The 20,092-nt window shown below is 46.0% G+C and overlaps 1 protein-coding gene across 4 annotated transcripts in view; it reads right to left on the bottom strand.

The window, feature by feature from the left end:
• Positions 1–20,092, bottom strand: part of LOC104650214 (methylated-DNA--protein-cysteine methyltransferase) — a 344,899-nt gene that overhangs the window by 29,186 nt on the left and 295,621 nt on the right. For all 4 annotated transcript variants that reach the window (XM_074383097.1, XM_074383098.1, XM_074383099.1 and 1 more), the window contains exons 6-7: positions 18,776–18,851; positions 13,157–13,288 (exon numbers count right to left, since the gene is read on the bottom strand). The gene's annotated coding sequence lies outside the window, so the exon portion shown is untranslated. The remainder of the gene's footprint in view (positions 1–13,156; positions 13,289–18,775; positions 18,852–20,092) is intronic.

Here is a 20,092-nt window from a genome sequence, read left to right as displayed (position 1 = left end):
AAAATGTATTAATAAGAGCACCACCAGCTTTCACTGATATCACTCAAAATTAAAAGACACTTCTGAGCCTCCAGCTTCCTATGGGCTGGAAACAGAAAAAGATGCTCATCTTCAAACATGGGCCATTTCTGATAGAAAAGAAAGGACCCTTGGATAATAGAACAAGAGAACAATGGAGAGAAAAAAGGACTAGGAAGCCCTTTCTGAGAGCAGAACTGTGCCTTAATCAAGAAACATCTTCTTCCTCTAGAGTAGGGGGATCTGACTACCTAGGCCCATCTGGAGCTTAGAACCAGTGACCGCCATTGTGCCTCATGTTCTTCCCCTTTCAGATGAAGGTGACTGTTATGGTCATCCTGGCCCTGGATCAAGAAGCCATGTGTACAAGTCCAGGTGGACGTGATGTTGATCATGGCACCATGGACTTGGAGCCAAATCCCCTACCTGGGATAAGACTTTTAGCCATACTGAAATGGGAGAAGGAACATGGGGTATGTTGGAGAAAATAAGGAATTTGTGGCCAGATTGTGGAATGTGATAAATTGTTTCATGGCCACAGAGTCTTCCTTTGAAAAAGGCATGACGCTTTGCAGTGAAACTCTCCCGTACATTTCTCAGCTCTATTACCTTGTGACTGCCTGGGTCAACAACAGAACGTGGCAGAAATGATGCTGTGTGCGTTCAGAGCCTGGGCCTCAGCTGGCCTTGGAACTCCTTTGTCCTTTGGGATTCTTTCTTGAGACTGCCATGTAAGAAAGAACATCTAACCCACAAGAGGATGACATGCTACAAGAGGAAGTGAAAAGGGCTAAACCTGTGAGTGGGACCAACCTGGACGGTCCAGCCCTGTGGACCTTCCCACAGAGTGGGCTCACCTGCAGAGGAAACCAGCAGAAGAGATGCCCAGTCCACCCATGCAGGTGAGCCCAGAGGAAACCAGCAGAAGAGATGCCCAGTCCACCTATGGAAGTGTGAGAAGTAACAAATCATTGTTGCTTGAAGCCATTACATTTTGGGGTAATTGGTTATGTAGTAATAGAAAACCATACTATCTACTCAGCATTTTGGGAGGCTGAGACAGGTGGACCCCCTGAGGTCAGGAGTTCAAGACTAGCCTGCCCACATGGTGGAAAACCATCTCTACTAAAAATACAAGAATTGGCTGGGCGTGTTGGTATGTGCCTGTAATCCCAGCTACTTGGGAGGCTGAGGCAGGAGAATCATTCAAACCTGGTAGGCGGGAGCTGCAGCCAAGGTGACAGAGCAAAACACCATCTCAACACAAGAAAAAAGAAAAAGTATAATATCTAGCATGACTGATCCAGACCCAAACAAACAAAAAGGAAGGAAACGTGAAATGCTAATATCAGAATTTTTTTTAAAGGAGAGATTTATAGATCCTAATGATACTAGGGGTGAGTAAAGGGATATTGTGAACCTCATTATGCCACAAATTCAGTAACAGAGAAAACCGATAAATCCTGGAAATATAAAACGTTATAATGACACAATGTAAACAGAAATATTGTGAAATATAAATAGAAAATGTGAACAGCCCCCTATTTGTTGTTTAAATTGCATCTGCAATTAAAAACCTCCCCAAAAGAAAACTCCAGGCTCTGAAGGCTTCACTGGTAAATTCTACCAAATATTTGAGAAATAACGAAGACCAATTTTACACAGATTCTTTCAGAGAAGAGAAAAGAGGTGACAATTCTCAACACATTTTTATGAGTCCAGCATAAACCCACATCAAAGCTGGGGAATAATGAAAGAGGAAAAAATTATAGCCCAATATCATTCTTGAACAGAAACAAAAGTCCTTCACAAATCAAATCCAGTAATGTGTAAGAAATATAATACAATCATGATCAAATGAGTTTACATCAGGACTTCAAGATTATTTTAACATCTGAAAATCAATTGTAAGTCACATTAGCAGAGTAAAGAGAAAAACCATGCCATCATCTCAAGAGCTGAGGAAAAAGCATTCAAGTCATTCATGGTGAAATTCAACTCACTCGTTTTGAAAACTCATGCATTTTTAAAACTCTCAGCAAATGAAGACTGGTAGAGAACTTCCTCAATGGACCAAAGGGCACCTAGGAAAAACTCACAGCTAACATCATGCTTAATGGCAGGAGCTTGGATGATTCTCCCATAAGATGGGAACATGGCAAGAATGTCTATTCTTTCCACTCCTCCCAACATTGACGGGAGATGGTAACCAGTGAAATGAGTCAAGAAAAAAAATGACAGACATAAAATGGGAGAGGAAAAAGCAAAACTTTTTTTTTTTTTCCACAGGAGACATGATCAGATATGATAAAAATCCTAAGTCATCTAAAACTGTTAGGACTAGTAATTTTTTTTAAGTTTGTGAGCTTCATGGACATAATTAAAAATTGAGTTGGTCATGAAAGAAAGGAAAGTCTGAGAAATGGTCACAGATGGAGGAGACTAAATGTAATGTAGTATCTTGGAATGGATCCTGGAACAGAAGACCAACGTTTGTGGAAAAACTGGTGCACTCCTAATAAAGTCTATAGTTCAGTTACCAGGGTTTAATTGTCGTTACGTTCTTAGTTTTAATGATTCTACTATGGTTACATAAGAGGCTGATGTTATGGGGGTCAAGCTGGGTCAAGGCACATGAAAACCTACTGAACTATCTTTGCAGTTCTTTTACATCTCAAATTATGTCAGAATAAAAAGTTTAAAAATGCAAAGACACAGGAGAGTCTTCTTGACTATGACAGAAGCAGGGTGATTCTGGAGGCAGCTGTGTGGCAGCCTCCCCACCTCCAGGCCAGCTCTGCTGTCCACATCTGGAAGTTGTTCCTGAGAGCTCAGGCTCTTAAACTTCTTTCCAAAGATCCTGAAGCTACCTAATACTCTATAATCAATCTCTTGCTGCTTAAAAAAGTCTCTACTAAGAAAATGAAAAGTCAGGGATTGGGAGAAGATATTCCTAACACGGAAAACTGACAGAGGGCTTGTTTCTCGAATATACAAACTCCTACAATCTAACAAGGAGGTCACAGTACAGAAATGAGAAGGTGGAGGCTGGGCACAGCGACACACGTCTGTAATCCCAGCACTGTGGGAAGCCAAGGCGGGCGGACTGCCTGAGCTCAGGAGTTCTGGACCAGCCTGGACAACATGGCAAAATCCCTCTCTAAAAAAAAGAGAAAAAATAAACAAAAATGAGCAAGGGAGCAAACAATCACCAAGAAGTGTGGGAACAGTCAGGAAGCACACTGGCAGTGCTCCACGCCATCAGTCATCCAGGAAATGCAAAATGAAACCACCACAAGACTGCCCTCACACCCAAATAAAAAGGAATGGCAACCCCGAATGTTGTTAAGGATGATGGGCAATGTGCCTCGCTGGTGGGTGTGTGAAGTGGCACAGCTGCTTTAGAAACCCAAGAGTGTCTATAAGGGTAGATGTACAGCTGCCCACCCGTCGCATGCCATGCATGCGCCTGGGAGACAAAGTGCATGTCCACCAAGGGGTCTGAGAAAGAATGTCTACAACAGCTTGATTTATAAAAGCTCAAAGCTGGAAACAACCCAGTGTCCATCAGCAGAAGAATGAATGAAGAAACGGTGGCATGTTCTTAAAATGGAACATTAACCAGCCATAAAAAAAAATGTATGGACTTTAAAAACAGACAAGACTGAATCTGAAAGCATTCTGTTGGATGAGGGAACCTGGCTAAAGACAGCACACCACGGAATTCCACCTACCTGCAGCTCAAACACCACACCCCCTGGCTGCAGCACCTTCTCATCTTCCTCATCTGAGATGCTGTCCCCATTACGCCCTACTTCCTGCTTCCTTCTCCCCCATGCCCTGGCAACCACCCTTCCACTTTGTGTCTCCATGAATTTGACAGTCGTGTGTATCTCATTTAAGGACAGCCACACAATCTGTGTTCTTTTGCGTCTGGCTAATGTCTGCAAGGTTCATACACGTGGCGAATGTTTGCGTTTCCTTCGTTTGTAAGGATGAATAGTTCACTTTGTGGATATGCCATTGTGTTCATCTCCTCGTCTCTGGACATGTCATGTTGTCTCCTCCTCCCAGCTACTGTGAATGATGCTGCTGTGAAGATGTGAACATGGGTGTGTGAACGCCTGTTTAAGAAAACATCTGTACCATGACTGGGGTGCTGGCTCCACAAGGGGATACACCTTCTAACTCAGTGAAAGCTGCACAGAAAACCTGCATGTCCTGTGAACGGCCCGATTTCCCTCCTGTCCACCAGGGCAGGCTTCAGGGGCACCTTGCATTCCTCTGTGCCACCTCCCACTCCCCCCGCTGGCCCAGCCCTTGGGGATCTGGGAGAGGAGCTCCCTTCTGCCTCCCCTCCAGCCTTGGGGCAGACCTAGGCCAGGGGTCTCCCGATCCCTGCTCCAGCTGTTACTCAATTCAACCCTACACCCAGCTTGGGCCGGGAGACCTGTTCCCTGTGGGAATGGGCAAGATTTCCACGGAGACCCAGGGGGCTGCTCCTGTGCACTCCAAGTACTCCCAGATCCTGACTCTGGCTGAACCTCTGGAAGTGGCCTGTCAGGCCCATCCTCCCGCTGCTCCACCTGGAATGGCCCAGGGCCAGGGCCAGGCCCCTGTGCCTGCGGGGAAGTGCCCTGTGCCCTCCTCAGCTTGCGGGGACTCCTCGTGGAGAGCATCAGGCTCTTTCAGCATGCTGGGTGACTGCATAGTTATAAAAACGAATCAACAGTAGAGTTGAAATAGGCTTAAGGATCTCTGGCTTTTCTGGAGGAAAGTTCGGTATTGCATTAATAAAGAGAAACAGTTGGAATCGTGGCAAAAATAATAAAAAAGCAGCTCTCTTGGAGAGGAGGAGCTGAAGTCAGCAGCTCTCTAGGGAAGCTATGCCTCGTCTTGAGCTAATTCTTTTCTGAATAAGTTTGATCTGCCTTAAGCGTAATTAAAACAGCTTACAGCTTCTGCGAAGATGATGCAATGGTCAAAGTTCTGAAGCTGAACTGACTTGCGTGGCCCTTCTACTCAGGCGGCAGTCTTAGCAGCACGCTGCATCTCACCCACGTGAATATGGACCAAATTTTCTGTCTTGGTTACTGCACATGCTGGAGCCACTCAAGTCCAGCGCACCGGCATCAGCTGTGGGCAAGCCTGCTTCCTGGCTGGGCGGCAGGTCCGGGCCCCAGGCACTGCATCCGGTTGGCTTGTCTGCCCTCATGGAGCTGAGGCAGGTGAAGAGAAGCCTGCCCTGGACAAGGCTGTCTGTCCAGTCTGCAGCCGGAACTGCCGAAAGGCCCCGAGTACCCAGTACCCAGGAAAGGGAACTGAAAGATGTATTTACTTTAGAGCTGATTTTATTTTTTTCAGCATCATCTTCTGTCCTTAAACTTTTCTACCTCAAATTACCTGGAAGCTGTCTGGCTTTCATGGAATTTGCTCACCTCTTGCCTTCTGGAGCTGGTGTCACCTGTGGCATCAGTGCTTGCCACGTCCTGTAACAAACCCTGGGAAGACCTCAAGTAACAATGATGTAAAGAAGCAGCACGTCTACCCCCGAGTCATTTCCCGATACCATCTCAGGTCAGAGATTCCTTACAAAGAAAGTGGACACAATACTCTCCTTCACCCACCACAGACATCCCAAGGACAAAAGCCCAAAGACACTGACCATACAAGAAACTGACTCTAAAATTAAATTTGACATTATTTCAAGTCTTTAACTTAAAGTGAGATCTGATCAAAACATTTTATGGTGCATTATTTCCTTTTTGATGTGCTAAATTAAAAGCCAATCTTTTACCATGGAGGATTGCCAGCATATACAAAGTAACCAGAATAGTATAATGAGCCTCATACACTTATAATCTGGCTTCCACACTACCAACGTTTGCCATCCCTGCTTCATTTATGCTTCCTGTCCCCATTACCACCTCTTTTGAGGCGAAGTTTGCATGCTTTGAAATGCACAAATATTAATTGTATGTTTGACAAATAATAGATAGATACACGTCACCTACATACCCACTGAGCATCGATTTTCCATCGCCCCAGGAACTTCCTTCATGATTCTTCCTAGTTCAATCCACCTCACTCCACCCTTGGTGACGAACCTTCTGAATTTTGTTTCCTCATAAGTGTTACACATCTTCCAGAACATCACATACATGAAATGAGATGAGTGACAAGTGTTTGTACCTCTTTGTATTTAGGTTCTTTCACTCAGCATAACGTCGATGAAATTCATCTATGTTGTGGCATACATAAATAGCTCATTTCTTTTTAGTTGACTAGTATTCCATCGTATGAATATAACAAAATTGTTTATCCATCCTTCTGTTGGGTGTCATTCAGTTGTTTCTAATTTTTGGTTATTATAAATATGGTTTGCCAAGGTATTCCAAATATGTTCTTTTCGAAGGTTGTTTGACTTCTCTGAGTTCTTTGCACTTTCAGATGCAGCTTTTACATTTCTTTGTTAATACCTATAAAAGCCTGCTGGGATTGTGATTGAAATTGCTTTGAAATTTCAGATTAATCTGGGGGAAGAACTGACTACTTAGTAAAACTGACTTTCCAATCCATGAACATTGTTTATCTCTCCGTTTGTGTTTTCTTCACCTTCTCTAAGAATGTTTTGTGAGTCTCAGTACAGAGGTCTTACACATCATGAATTACGTGTAATGCCTTCCTGAGCATTTTGTTTTTCTATGCTATTATAAACAGTACTGCCTTAAAATTTTCCATATTTCCCATTGTTTGTTGACAGTACATAGAAATGCCATTGGTTTTTGCATATTGGTCTTATATCCTACGACCTTACTAAATTTACTTTATGAGATCTGTAGTTTTTCATTCACATTTTTATGTAAACTGTCAAGTCATCTGCAAATAGGAGCAGTTTTACTTTTTCCTTTCCCAACGTTATGAATTTTGGTTTATTTGTTTCACTGCACAGCCTGGCATATCAGGTACAATGTTAAATAGAAATGAGGCCAGCAGGCATGCTGGCTGTACCCTCCATCTTAGGGGAAAAACAGGTCAATGCTTCACCATTAAGTATATCGTCTGTGAATTTTTCACAGATGGTTTTCATCAGATTAAGATGGTTTCTATTTATAGTTTGCTGAGAAATTATAACAAAGGAATGAGTTTCATCAAATATTTTTTCTCCATCTACTGAGATGATGATGTATTTTTTTCTCCTTTATTCTGTTAATGTGTCAGATTACACTGATCCATTTCCAGACTCTAAACCAACCTTGCATTCCTGGGATAAATCCATTTGTTCATTGTTTGATTTGACTTCCTTTGCTCTTATTTTGTTAAATATTTCTTTTGCATTTCTGTACATAAAAACACTGATGTATATATATTTTTTCTGAGTATCTTGGTTAGGTTTTGGCACCAGGGTTATGAGATAATCTTTCAAATATATTTTATTCAAATTTAACTACATATATCTTAAATGTAGATACAGACAGAAAGGAGAAAGGGCAGTCATGTTTCAGTGTTATTAGAATAAAAATATGTTTTTGCCATTGGGAAAACTGTTCTGGTCTGATGGAGGGAAGAGAAGGATAAAGCTGAATGAGGAGAAACAGTGGGAATGAGGAGCTCAGGGCTGATAAGGCACGGCCAGTGGTTTTGGGGCTCCTCACTCCCCTATTTATGATCCTGACCTTGAACTTCACTGTCTCCTCAAAATGTTTCCTATTAAAGTTTGGTTTTCTTGGACACGTCTTTGTAGCAATGCGTAAGAAAAAAAAAGTTTGGTTTTCAAGTTACAATCGAAGTCATCAGGAAACAGATTTCTTTCAAAAATTAAATCTAGAAATTAGTTGAAACAGGCATATCAAATACTGTCTCTAAAACAGCATTTTAAAGGTGACTGGAACAGAGCTACCCCATTTAGCACAGATGCGTATCAAAAGCCTGCCATACCTGTGCAGTGCTGGCTGGTGGCTGGGCCCTGGGGCCAGTGACCAAGAGGACTTTGCTTCTCAGGAGCCTGGAGCCCAGCAGGAGGACACGAGGGAGGAGGCCCAGCCCTGGCAGGACTGGGAAGGCAGGCATGGAGGCAGAGTGGTGCTGGAGGTGAGATGCAATGCAGCCAGCTACATGGCAGAGGTGAGCAGGAGCAGCGGGATGCCGCGATGGACAGTTGGGCCAACCAAGAACCCCGATGAGCTGGAGAAGCCCGAGGGATCACCACCATCTTCCAGGCCAGATGTGCCTGCCCTCCCGACATCCCACACTGTGGGCTTTCAAAGCTCAGGCTGTGGAACACAGACACCACAGCAACCCACTCTGCAGTTGCTAAGGTAACCACACTCTAATATAAGTAGCAGAGTGAAATTAATCAGGGCCTGTAACTTGGGTAACTTCCTCATGCACCAGTGTAGTGTCTTTCTGTGGTGAAAACGTGGGCAAGTTCTGTGCTCTCATCCAATTTTTGAGTGTGAAAAAAAATCAGCAGAGCAATGTCACTGAGTACACTGAGTTTGAATTGGGGTGACAAAGTCCACGCAGGCAGGTCAAGCCCTGGGATGGCGGGCAGGGGCCGTTCATTCTGGGGATCAAGGGCACCTCTGGAGAAGGGCAGATTTGTGTCATCTGAGCTTGGCCTTCTGTTTCTAAATCTTGATTCCATCTTCAAACGTGCAAGATAGTAGATTACGAGGCACTTCCCAGTCTGACCCAAAGCCCACTGCCTGCACTGCCTTCACAGCAGAGCCATGACGTGAAATGTGATTACGGCCTTTCTCCTTCATTATCTTCTCCACTAGAAGGCAAACCCCACTGGAGCAGGGCTTCATGGCTATATCCCCAGACCCCAGAGCAGTGCCTGGCCCATGGCTGACTCGCAAGTGCCTGCTGGAGGAATAAATGAATCCACTGGCGTATAAAATGGCAATTGTTGAATTTTATAGATTGAGAGTCCCTTTGAAAGCATCCAGTTCAATCCCTGGATACGGCTGAGAGCATGAGAGACATGGAGTCAAAAAGCTGATTCAAGCCCTTCCCATGACGAGATCTATGGGCCTGGGCGAGTCTTCTATCCCAGCCTCGCTTTCCCTGTTGTCAAGTGGATGTAACAGGCCTGGTCTCACAGGCTTCTGGAGGACTAAGCGAGGAAGCACATCAAAGGGCTGCTGAGCTTCTGTGCGGATGGAGGCGGCAGGTCGGATTTGAATGTGGAGAGAAAGGCTCTGTCCACGAAAACCATGTGGTGGATCTGGCCCTTGTGGCCTGTGAAGAGGGTGGCTTTCTGGGGCTCAGGTGTGACTTTTTTTGGTATTGAAAACTATTACAAAGGGATTAGAATTGCATTTTTAAAAACTGTTCAACAATAGAGGCTTTAATATCAACTACTTAGGAGGGAAAGAAAACAATTTTTGGGGGTGTGCCATTTAATTTATGCTAATAAGTATGAAAGAACATATGTTAACTCTTTCAGGATACAAGCCCAAAAGTCAAGAGAAATTTGAAATTTTTTTCCTATTTTCATGCTGAAATTTAATTCATCATGAATTTGCTTTCAAAGGTGAAATTTTCTTTTCTCAACTTTCACATGACTTTGTAATAAGAACAGTCATATGGGCTCATCAAAAATAAAATACGGATGATGAAGTAGAGATGTTCAGTGTAAATATTTAGTACAGGAGGCTGGCGGCTTTTAAATTTGCATCTTGAGCTGAGTGTATCTGCTGATTTCCCATCTGCTAATATTTTCCCATCTGCTAAATACCTGCTACCAGGGGAAGAGGATGTCTCTGTCTTTCCGGCCCTGCTTAACCTCCATGTCCCCTTCACCTGAGCTTGGAAACAGCGCCACTGTGTTCAGCAGAGCACTGGAAGACACGCTCTGGCTCTGACCAGTGGTGACAGAGCTGAGCCTGGGAGCACCACCCCAGAAGCTCGGTTAACCCAGGGGGCTCGCCTTCCTCCAAAGGCCACCCTGGGGTCTCTCTCTGCCTCCACGGAGCTGGAAACCCAGGAAACAACAGCTCTCTGGAGACCCAAGGCCAACACTAGAGAAAAGGGTCTCTTGGTCTGTCTTTCAAACATCCACTGCAAACAAGACAGCCCAAATACTGCACTTAGGAGTCTGCAGACTTCTGGGTGCGGCAGCTATGATGCGGTGGGTAGTGGGAAGCCAGCAGGGAGGGTGGGCCAGGCCTCCTTGCTTCTGCAGTCACCCAGGGAAGGTCCTTGTGCTCAGGGAGGACTTGGCATTGGTGCCCAGGAAAGGACTGGAGCCTGTACCCTGGCACACTGGCCCCTTCCCTGGTCTGTACCATCTCCCAGGGCAGGATGGCGGGCTGCATGGTTGATGTCAGCACTGGGCCTCCAGCCCAGGGTCCTTCACATGCTCACTGTGGCTCTGAATGGAGGCCGTGTGCAAGTTACTGAACTCATGCAGCCTCTGCTTGCAATTTCCACCATCATGAGCTGCTCCCTTTTCAATTTAAACCCCAAGTAGGGCTAAAGAGCCCTAGCCACTTGCTTCTGGAGGCCCGGGCAACGGCTGGCCAGTACTGCAGCTCTCCTGCGGCCACGGGAATGCCTGCTCTCCAGTGTCCCGATGAGCCTACAGGCAGACCCCAGGAACAAAGAATGAAATGGCCCCAAAGAGCAAGAGTTACATTTCATGCTTAAAACCAAGGCCATCCCACGAGGAGCCTACCATGTAGACACTTGATTGATGGTGACAAATAATTATTCTCAGTGTTGCTGTGAGCTTGCCTTCCTAGAAAGCCAGAGATGAATAAAATATATGAGAGCACATCAAAATATAGTGCAAGGACAACATACACAAACAGTACATTAAGCATTATGGAAGCCAATAAACAGAGCTGGAAAACACATCCACGTCAGCGCTGGGCCCGGAGTCCGGGTGCACCTGCGCAAATGGGAAGCCGCCTCCGTGTGGCCCCTTCGGTCCCGGGAATATTTCATTAGTGGGAAAATCTGAGCAGCTGAATTTCTCCTGCCACCTCCTTCCTGAAGGACAGGGTCCTGGGTACACAGCACGGCCGCGGCTGCTCCTCTCTGCGGCCGCGCCCGGGCTTCCCTCCACGCGCAGAGTGCAGTGTCAACAGAAATGCTACAGTGACATTTCTCTCTCTCTCAATTACTTGTAGGCTTTTCACTGCCCGTATAAAATACATATTGTGCTCCAGCGAGATCCATTGTACCGAGGTCAGCGGGAACTCATTGTCCTTTTCGGCTTCAGAGCAAGACAATACTGACATCTGTAAGATTTGCTGTAAATAATCCAAGTGGTATAGGTACCAGGTGAGGGGCAGGAGAGGGTAAAAAAGAGGGGAGGAGGGAAGGAGAAGAGAAAAGAAGAGGGAGGGAGTGAGGTGGGGAGAAGGGGAGAGGGGAGAGGGAGGCAGAAAGGTATTGAGAATGCTCAACCGTTCTGCATCCTGAATTTGTCTGGGGAAAGCTTCGCTGAATTGTTTGCATCATTTCAGAGGAAAATAAATATTTGGCAAATACCTACAGGACAGCATCAGCCTGGATGCCCACTGCAGATAGCCTTTGCTCATGGGGCAGGATTCATCCTGCAAAGCATCACACCAGATAGCCAGCCCTAGGTGCAGGGGCTGTGCCCAGCGCTCCAGTGGAGCCACACATGTGGAGTTCCGGTACGTGGCCTCGAATTCTAATTGGGATGGCAGAAGTCTATGATTCTGATTAAGTGCAATGGAGTCATTTACTTGACAGTTCAAATCAATAAGTTAAAATGGGGTGGGGGTGGGGGACCAACCCACACCGTCAAAAGACTGGAGAAGCAGAAAGGCCTACTGGGCGCTGCTTGGCCCCGGACCACCTGCCTTTCAAGTCGGTGTGTGAGAAAATCAAAAGCGGATTTGACAACCAGTCAGGGAGAAACTCTTCTCCGAAGGAGAGATTTTTCATGGAAAAGAAAATTTGGCGACAGGCAGGGGACTGTGCCTGGGATGACAAATGAGGGAGAGAAATTCTAATGGAGACTCCACGCAGGCAGAAGCGAGGCTCCTGGAAGCGCACTTGTCTTTCTCTACCTGTGTAAGAGGCAGAGACTGTGCAGACGTGTGTGAGCGGGCAGGTGTTGGAGGGAGAGCTGGAGCGTGTGTGCATGTGAACGTGTAACAGGCTGAGACCAAGTGTGTGTGCATGTGTGTGGAAGAGGCAGAGCCAAGCGTGTGTGTGTGTGTGTGCATATGTTGTTTCAGAGGGACACACGGTGTGTGCACCTGTGTGCCTGTTCCAACACACTTCCCCATGCCTGGTTTGGGACCCTGTCTGGGGGTGCGTGGAGAGAGAGCTGCTCATGAACTTGGCCTCTGGCACAACAGGGCTGCTTCTCTGCGTGGGAGGCGATCGCCACACTTCCTGAGTCGTGGGCAGCACTGATTTTGAGGCTGGCCTGGCTATAAATTCATTTCCACTCAGGACTTTTACCCTTAAAGACAAAATCTCTTCAGCCTGTACCTTTTCCCTTCGGTCATATCCAGAAAAGTGAGCATGTGATTTCAATTTGAAATTAAAAGTCATGTCTGAATAACAGAACTGCATTCTCATTTCCTAATACCCTGGTTTTTACTACTTTGCATTCAACTGTGAAAAGTCTTTTAAAACTCGGAACAGCAGTAAAACTTGAATGAATTTTTGACCCATTATTGCATAGCGGGTGCGCCTTCCAAGTTGGAGAGACTGCCAAGTTCTCACCACCTAATATTTCCACTTTAATTGTGCCACTTGAGAAATTTACGTGCCTCAAAATATGGCATGAATCTTACGCTTATTGCAGTATCATTAGCAGCAACATTTAAGCAACATCTGTGTGCCATAGAACTAATTGAAGTAGCAGAAGTGGCAGCTGTAAATCCACAGGAAGATGGCAGTTTGTACCCAGCACTGCTGAGCTAGCTCCTAACTGTCAGCCTGTTCTTGCAATCTGCTCTCTAGTGCTGCGGTACAGGCACACAGTGTCCAAAAAAATACAGCGAGTAGGCTAATGATCCTATTAACCACTTTGCTGCACCAATTTGGCTGTTTTTCCAGTTTCCTTGTTGAATTTCATTATAAATTTCGCCATTCCTGTAAAAAGTCCAGTATGAGACGTGTCTGACTTTAAACTACTTACCTGAGCCGAGAAACGCTCATCTGGCCAGGCCGACCTGAGGATTGATTTTGTTGTTGTTGTTGTTATTTAATAATTCTGCCCACCACACCCATGTTCCTTTCAATTGCTTAAACATTTTTATCACACACATTTCTGTAAAAAAAAAAAAAAACAAAAAAACTTTTAAATCTCTTGTAATGTTGATATTTAAAGCAGTGGCATTTTCTTCCCACGGACATAACATTTTCAATAATCAATATAAGATGGCAACCATAATTTATTATTGGTGGGGAGTGCAGGAAGAGGGTAGGGTCGGTGAGGATCTTGCAGTGTGCTAAGGTATGGATGTGGTCAGATCTGAAAGCCTGCGGGATCCCTCCACTACACAGGGTTTTGGACCCAAATGCATTGGCTGTTTTTCTTCAGTGTAAAGAAAAATAATACTGATTCTCCCATACAGAGCGCAAGCTAAGTAGGGATTGAGGAATGATCCCGGTGCCTCTTCTTGCAGAGACACAAGGGCTCAGGGCTGTGTCTTCCGAATATTTCCTTCCGAATATTCCTCCATTGAGCACAACTGGAACAAATACTTCCAACACCTCCTAGAAAACCCAGCCCCATTTTGGTTTTAACTCTGATTTTGCTTGTTTGTCTTGGCAGGGGACGGATGCTTCTCCCTTGGTGCCTGGCCCTCAGACAATGATGTAACTGGTATCTTTCGAAGCACTCAAGAGTGCTGGAAATACACAAAAGAAGACCTTCTTCAATATATGTTCGACTGGTGTGTTTGCCAACAACCCAACTTCATTAGAAAATTGGCACGTCCACCCGGCTGCCATGTGACACGCCGTTAACTCCGGACATTTGCTGTCTTAATGCTCAAGTACTCAGGGACTCAACTGATAAGGGAGAAAGTGTTTGGAATCCACTGAACCCCACGCCTAGGGTGGCTGCCACCTCACGGTATTGAAAATCAATAGCCACATGACTGCTGAAAGGTCGGAGGTCTCCAGAATTAACTTCCTAGTACTAAATTACTATCCCTTGTTTCTTGGTTTATTTTCTAACAATAATACATTTTAAGGGCGTCTGGTTAAAAACCACTTATGAAACACACAATGAAAAAAACGGAATCGTTGGTGAACAGCTGCCAGTTGCTCCCCGCAGCCCAGGGAACATCAGGATGAACGATACTGACAGCTCCCCCAGCCTGCGGCCCGGCTTCTCTCCTCAAAAAAACCTCCTTCCTTTTCGGTGGTGGTGTTTTAATTTTTATGGAAAAGGATAAGCTGGTTTGGAAATGATCCATATCTGACTTACCAAATAAAGCTTACTAATAAATTGGGCACCACCCCTACCCTGGGATGCTGCCTACAAATGCCACGTTCACAGAAGGTTCACTTGGGAGAGGGCATGCTTGTGGCATTTCACTGTGGCTGAGAAATAAGCTCCCATGAGTAAACATGTAGCATCATTTAATTAAAAAAAAATTTTTTTTTTGAATTTCAATAGCTTTTGGGGTACAAATGGGTTTTGGTTTCATGGATGAATGACAGAGTGGTGAGTTCTGAGTTCTTAGTGCACCCATCGCTTGAGTGGTACACATTGTACCCAATGTGTCTTTTTTTAACCTTAGTCCCCTTCCCCCCTCCCCATTCTGAGTCTCTAAAGTCCCTTATATCACTCTATATGCCTTTGTGTAATCAGAGCTTAGCTCCCACTTACAAGTGAGAATGTACGGTTTTTAGTTTTCCACTCCTGTGTCACTTCGTTTAGAGTAATGGCTTCCAGCTCCATCCGAGCTGCTACAAATGACATTACATCATTCCTGTTAACAGCTCAGTAGTATTCCACGGTGTAGACGTACCATGTTTTCTTTATTCACTTATTGGTCGATGGGCACTTAGGTTGGTCCCACATCTTTGCAGTTGGGAACTGTGCTGCTATAATCACATGTGTGCATGTACCTTTTTCACATAATGACTTCTTTTCCTTCGGGTGGATACCCAGTAGTGGGACTGCTGGATCAAAGGGTAGATCTACTTTTAGTTCTTCAGGGAATCTCCACACTGTTTTCCACAGCGGTTGTACTCATCTACCTTCCCACCAGCAGTGTATAAGCAGTCCCTTTTCTCTCGATGTCAACATCTTTTTAATTTTTTTTTTAACTTTTAAATAATGACCATTCTTGCAGGGGCCAGGTGGTATCTCGCTGTGGTTTTAATGCGCATTTCTCTAATAGTAATGTTGAGCATTTTTTCATTTTTTTTTTTTTTGGCTATTTGTATATCTTCTTTTGAGAAATGTCTATTCATGTCCTTTGCCGACTTTTAAATCAGATTGTTTTTCTCTTGGTGATTTGCTGGATTTCCTTGCAGATTCTGGATACCAGTCATTTGTTGGATGCATAATTTGGAAATGTTTTCTCACATTCTGTGGGTTGTCTGTTTACTCTGTTGCTGATTTCTTTTGTGAAGCATCATTTTCTTTGGAGGTAACTTTGGTATGAAATTCTTAAGCATGAATGTCCCCCACTGCCGTTTTTAGAACGTGTGCTCTCTTCGTCTTTATTCTGACAAATATTGAGGCGGTCCATAACAGATACGTAGTTTCCAACTGTTGATAGCATACTCGAAAACAAAACTGAGAAATAAAAACTTAGTTTATTAAAAATAACAAAACACCATTAACAAGCAGCAAATGTAATTTTAAAAACTGTATTTTCCACAGCAAAATAAATCAGTAAGAAGAGCAGCATGGTTTTCTATGCATGCAAATCTTACTACCTGCCTTAATATGGGATGGCCAAGTTCCCACATTCATACAAATGGCTGCAACGTGTCCTTTTGGTTGATGCAGAAGACGACCATCTGGCCTCACAAGGACATGTAGTTGGAAAGGGGGTATTTTAGTGACTTCTCTGGGAAATGGTGTCTATTCCTCTTTAATTCTACAACCAGCCTTGACCAGTGGGATTTTCTTGCAGTCTAGCTTCAGTGTGGAGTCTGAAAGCGCATCGGGGCACCTCTGTGTCTTGGAACCCCTTGGCTGCATCCTGCACTGTGAAAGGGTCTTTACTTGTGTGTGATTTGGTCACATCATGTGCTGGTCATTTGGAAAAACGGGTTCACTGTCATGCAGATCTTCCAAATGTTGACACATTTTATTGCTTGACATATATTTTTTAAAACTGCATTTGCTAGTATCACCACCTATCTCAGCAGAAAAGTCTTCAAGGACAACCAGCCTTCCACACCCACAGGGTCTGCTTCCAAGGATTTAACCAACCTGGGATCAGAAAGACATTATTGGAGGGAGGTGGAGCCCATACTTCCAACAGGAAGGGCTGGCTCACTGTCTGTGGGTTCCACAGGGCTGGACTGTGGGCCTTAGCAAAGTGGGACTTAGCAACTGTGGATTCTGGTACCTTCCAGGGATCCTGGGATCAATCCCCTGTGAATACTGAGGGATGACTGTATTAGGAAGTTGTAAAACTCCACATAATGGCAGTACAGTTTTTTCAAAAGTCCTGATTTTTGTTCGAGAACACACGTTTTTATCATTGACAATGAATTCTGTCAGTTGTTCTTGAAGGTACCAGTTCACTTAACTCATTTTCTTTTTTTGAGATGGAGTCTTGCTCTGTAGATCAGGCTGGAGTAAAATGGTACAATTTTGGCTCACTGCAACCTCCACCTCCTGGATTCCAGCAATTCTCCTGCCTCAGCCTCCTGAGTAGCTGGGATTACAGGCACCCGCCACTACGCCCGGCTGATTTCTGTATTTTTCATAAAGGTAAGGTTTCATCACGTTGGCCAGGCTGGTCTGGAATTCCTGACCTCAGGTGTTCCACCCACTTCGGCTTCCCAAGTGCTGGGATTACAAGCATGAGCCACTGCGTCCAGCCTTAACTCATTTTTGAGGAAGTCTTTAGCAAACGCCAGTCTCAGTAATCATCGCACACTGGCTGGTCTTTTAAGGCGAAGTTTGCCAGAAAGTGTGGCCTTTGGAAGGGCTGGAGGCTCCTTCCCAGGCAGCAGCGTCCCTCCGCTGTACCTCTTCTTCCACGGGCTCTCCTGAGAATTTCCTCCCAGGCCTGAAGGTCTCTTGGGGGCATTGGGTAAGTGATGCTTCATAAGCTTTACACTTTGCACCAGGTCCATGCATGAAGCCTGTGTTGGGGTCTCTGATACGCTGCGGCCCATCCCGTTCTGCTGCAGATCCGAATCCTCTTGGGGCAAAGCCTTGTTCTCCCAAACCCAGGCCCTGCAGGTAGGGGTCCCACAGCTAAAGCCCCTGTGAGGTGGGGCTGGGCTTGTTCCTGCCACCTGCTGACACATCTGGTCCTGCACACAGGGAAGTGGATTCCAGAAGCAGTGCTTGTCCGGAGCAGCTGGCTTGCTGAGTGACAGGGTGCACCCGGGGCAGCTGCAGAGCTTCTCGAGCTACTGGATCCGCTCTTTGCCGACGAGGACCTGAGGCTCCTCTTGGGACAGGCGAGCCTGAGCTCTGTCCACTGCTCCTGGTCACCCTCTACCTCTGCACAGGGCATCTCAGGGCCTACGAGGGGATGTCCACAACACTGGCAGAGTCTCGATCCTTCGCCAGCTAGAGCTCTGCTCCGCTGCTGAGACGGGAGGAACAACCTGTTTGCCTAGAGTTGGCTGGAGGGGTCAGCACGCACCGCTGCCGAGTTACCCTCTGCGCCGAGCACGACCTGAAACCGGCACACTGCTGTTCTGGACGGCGGCCACGTGACCTGCTCACAGTTTTAAAAACCTGTGCAATATCTGATACAAAAAAGCAAATACGCATAAAATATACCTAAAACATATTCTGTAAAATAATATTTGACTCCAGGGCACACATAAACCAATTCAAAACCAGATCAACCTCCTGCTGCTCTGATGGTCTGACCCTCACCTCTGCCCAGAGGGAACAGTTTCTGTTTTTATGATCATTTCCTCACCTTTTCAAAGAGCTTATCATATATATGTGTATATGCATAATTGTGTGTGTATGTTTGTTTAAACGGATACATTTTCTTTAAGGCTTGTCTATGAGACTTATAAACTAGTCTTCGACCACAAGGAATCTCCCACAGCCCATCACGTCTCAGCTTCCTTCATGCTATAACTTATGGCTCTAATTGTTCATTTTCTCAGCTGCATAGTAGTTCATCATGTGAACATGACACTATGCGGTTGCTCGTTTTTCTCCATAGAGATGTTTGGGTTGATTACAGTTTTTCATCAACAGCTGTGCTGGGGATGGCGCTCCCGCAGCCTGGCGCCTGTGCACACGTGCAGAGCTTCTCCAGGGGAACGTGCTCGGGAGAGGAACAGAGCGGGTGCATCGTCAGCTCCACAGGTGATACCAAGTGACCATCCAGCACCCTGACACTCGCAGACCGCCTCTCCTTTCCCGCATTTGACAGGCATTACCCTTTGGCATCTTGGAACATTTAACCAGAGTGAGCTCTAAGTGTGCACGGGTATCTGTAGGGGATCTTGGCTTGACTTTAGAATAAGGAAGGGGCGTCTTTCCCTAGTGGGATCAGCAAAATGTTGGGGTGATGGCCTCAGGCCCTAGTCTAGACTTCCGGGTAAAATGTGAGGTGATTCGGGGCAAAGCACTTACCTGTCCTGGGTGGGGGAGACGTGGTATCTGGCAGAATGCTGTGAGCGTCGGGGGTATCGGCGTCATGTGGAGGTGCCTGATAAAGAGTAGACATGTTAGCTTTTGTTGGTGATGTTACCTGTTTCCTAAAACACCTGCTAAAGACGCCAGTGCCCAGACGTAGAGACTAACATGTGGAGAGTGGCCTGATGAGGCTGCGCCAAGGTGTTCAGTCTCAGAAAGGACTGATCCTCCCCCCTGGGAGTCCTGGGCTGATCCTTCAGCCGTGGTGGCAGCACGAGGAGCACGAAAGACTGAAGTGAGCGGCTCCTAGGGGACCCTCCCCGGCGCTGGATGGCAAAGACTGAACGAGCCGCTCCAGAGGACGCCTTCCAGGTTCTGGCTGGCATGGAGCTTCCCTCTCGGAACTAAGTCCTGGCCAGGCCGCGCCCACTACCTGGCTTTTCACTTCTGTTGTGACTTAGTTGTTTTCTGTACCATTTGGGTACAAATTCTGTTTTCTTTTTTTTTCCTTCTTTGAAACAGAAGTCTCACCCGGTCTCCCAAGCTGGAGTGCATTAGTGCAACCTCAGCTCACGGCAACCTCCACCTCCTGGGTTTAAACGATTCTCCTGCCTCAGCCTCCTGAGGAGCTGAGAACAGAGGCGCACGTCACCACGCCTGGCTAATGTTTTGTATTTTTAGTAGTAACGGGGTTTCACCACGTTGGCCAGGCTGGTCTCAAAGTCCTGACCTCAGTTGATCCACCTGCCTCAGCCTCCCAAAGGGCTGGCATCACAGGCATGAGCCACTGTGCCTGGCCCACACATTCTTTTTTAAATAAATTAAAACAGTTCTTTTCAGAAATGCCTTTCTCCAGCTAGTTAGTCAGAACACATTCCTGCAAGGTTGGACCCGAACGCTGTGCCCTGACTGGCTCGATCTGCTTTGCCAACCGCAGCCCCCCGCCTCTGCTGGAACGCTCCCCTCCCCACGCTGACGCCCTGCAGACTCCCGGCCCCGCGGACCGTCAGGCAGTTATTCTGGCCCGGGACGTGGCTCTGCTAACCGGCTGCTGCGCCTTTCCAGTTGTGAGGAGAGCTTCCAGGGGAGTTCTTCAGATAATCATCATCTTGATCTTAAATGTAAATATTGTCACCGTGGTTTGAAGAGAGATTAATGATTTGTCGACAGCTCCATACATCCTTGGGAAGTGAACTCTTGATCGTCTATCTTTTTCCGATAATACTAGAGGAAAAGCACACCCTACGGGTAGCTGCAGGCACCGCCGGAGCTCGGAGTGAGGCGAGTCTCGTATTTGGATGTCCTTTCTGAGCG

This window comes from Saimiri boliviensis, chromosome 12 (genome assembly GCF_048565385.1).
Source record: "Saimiri boliviensis isolate mSaiBol1 chromosome 12, mSaiBol1.pri, whole genome shotgun sequence".
Classification (NCBI taxonomy): Eukaryota; Metazoa; Chordata; class Mammalia; order Primates; family Cebidae; genus Saimiri; species Saimiri boliviensis.
This window is presented reverse-complemented; position numbering and strand designations above follow the sequence as displayed.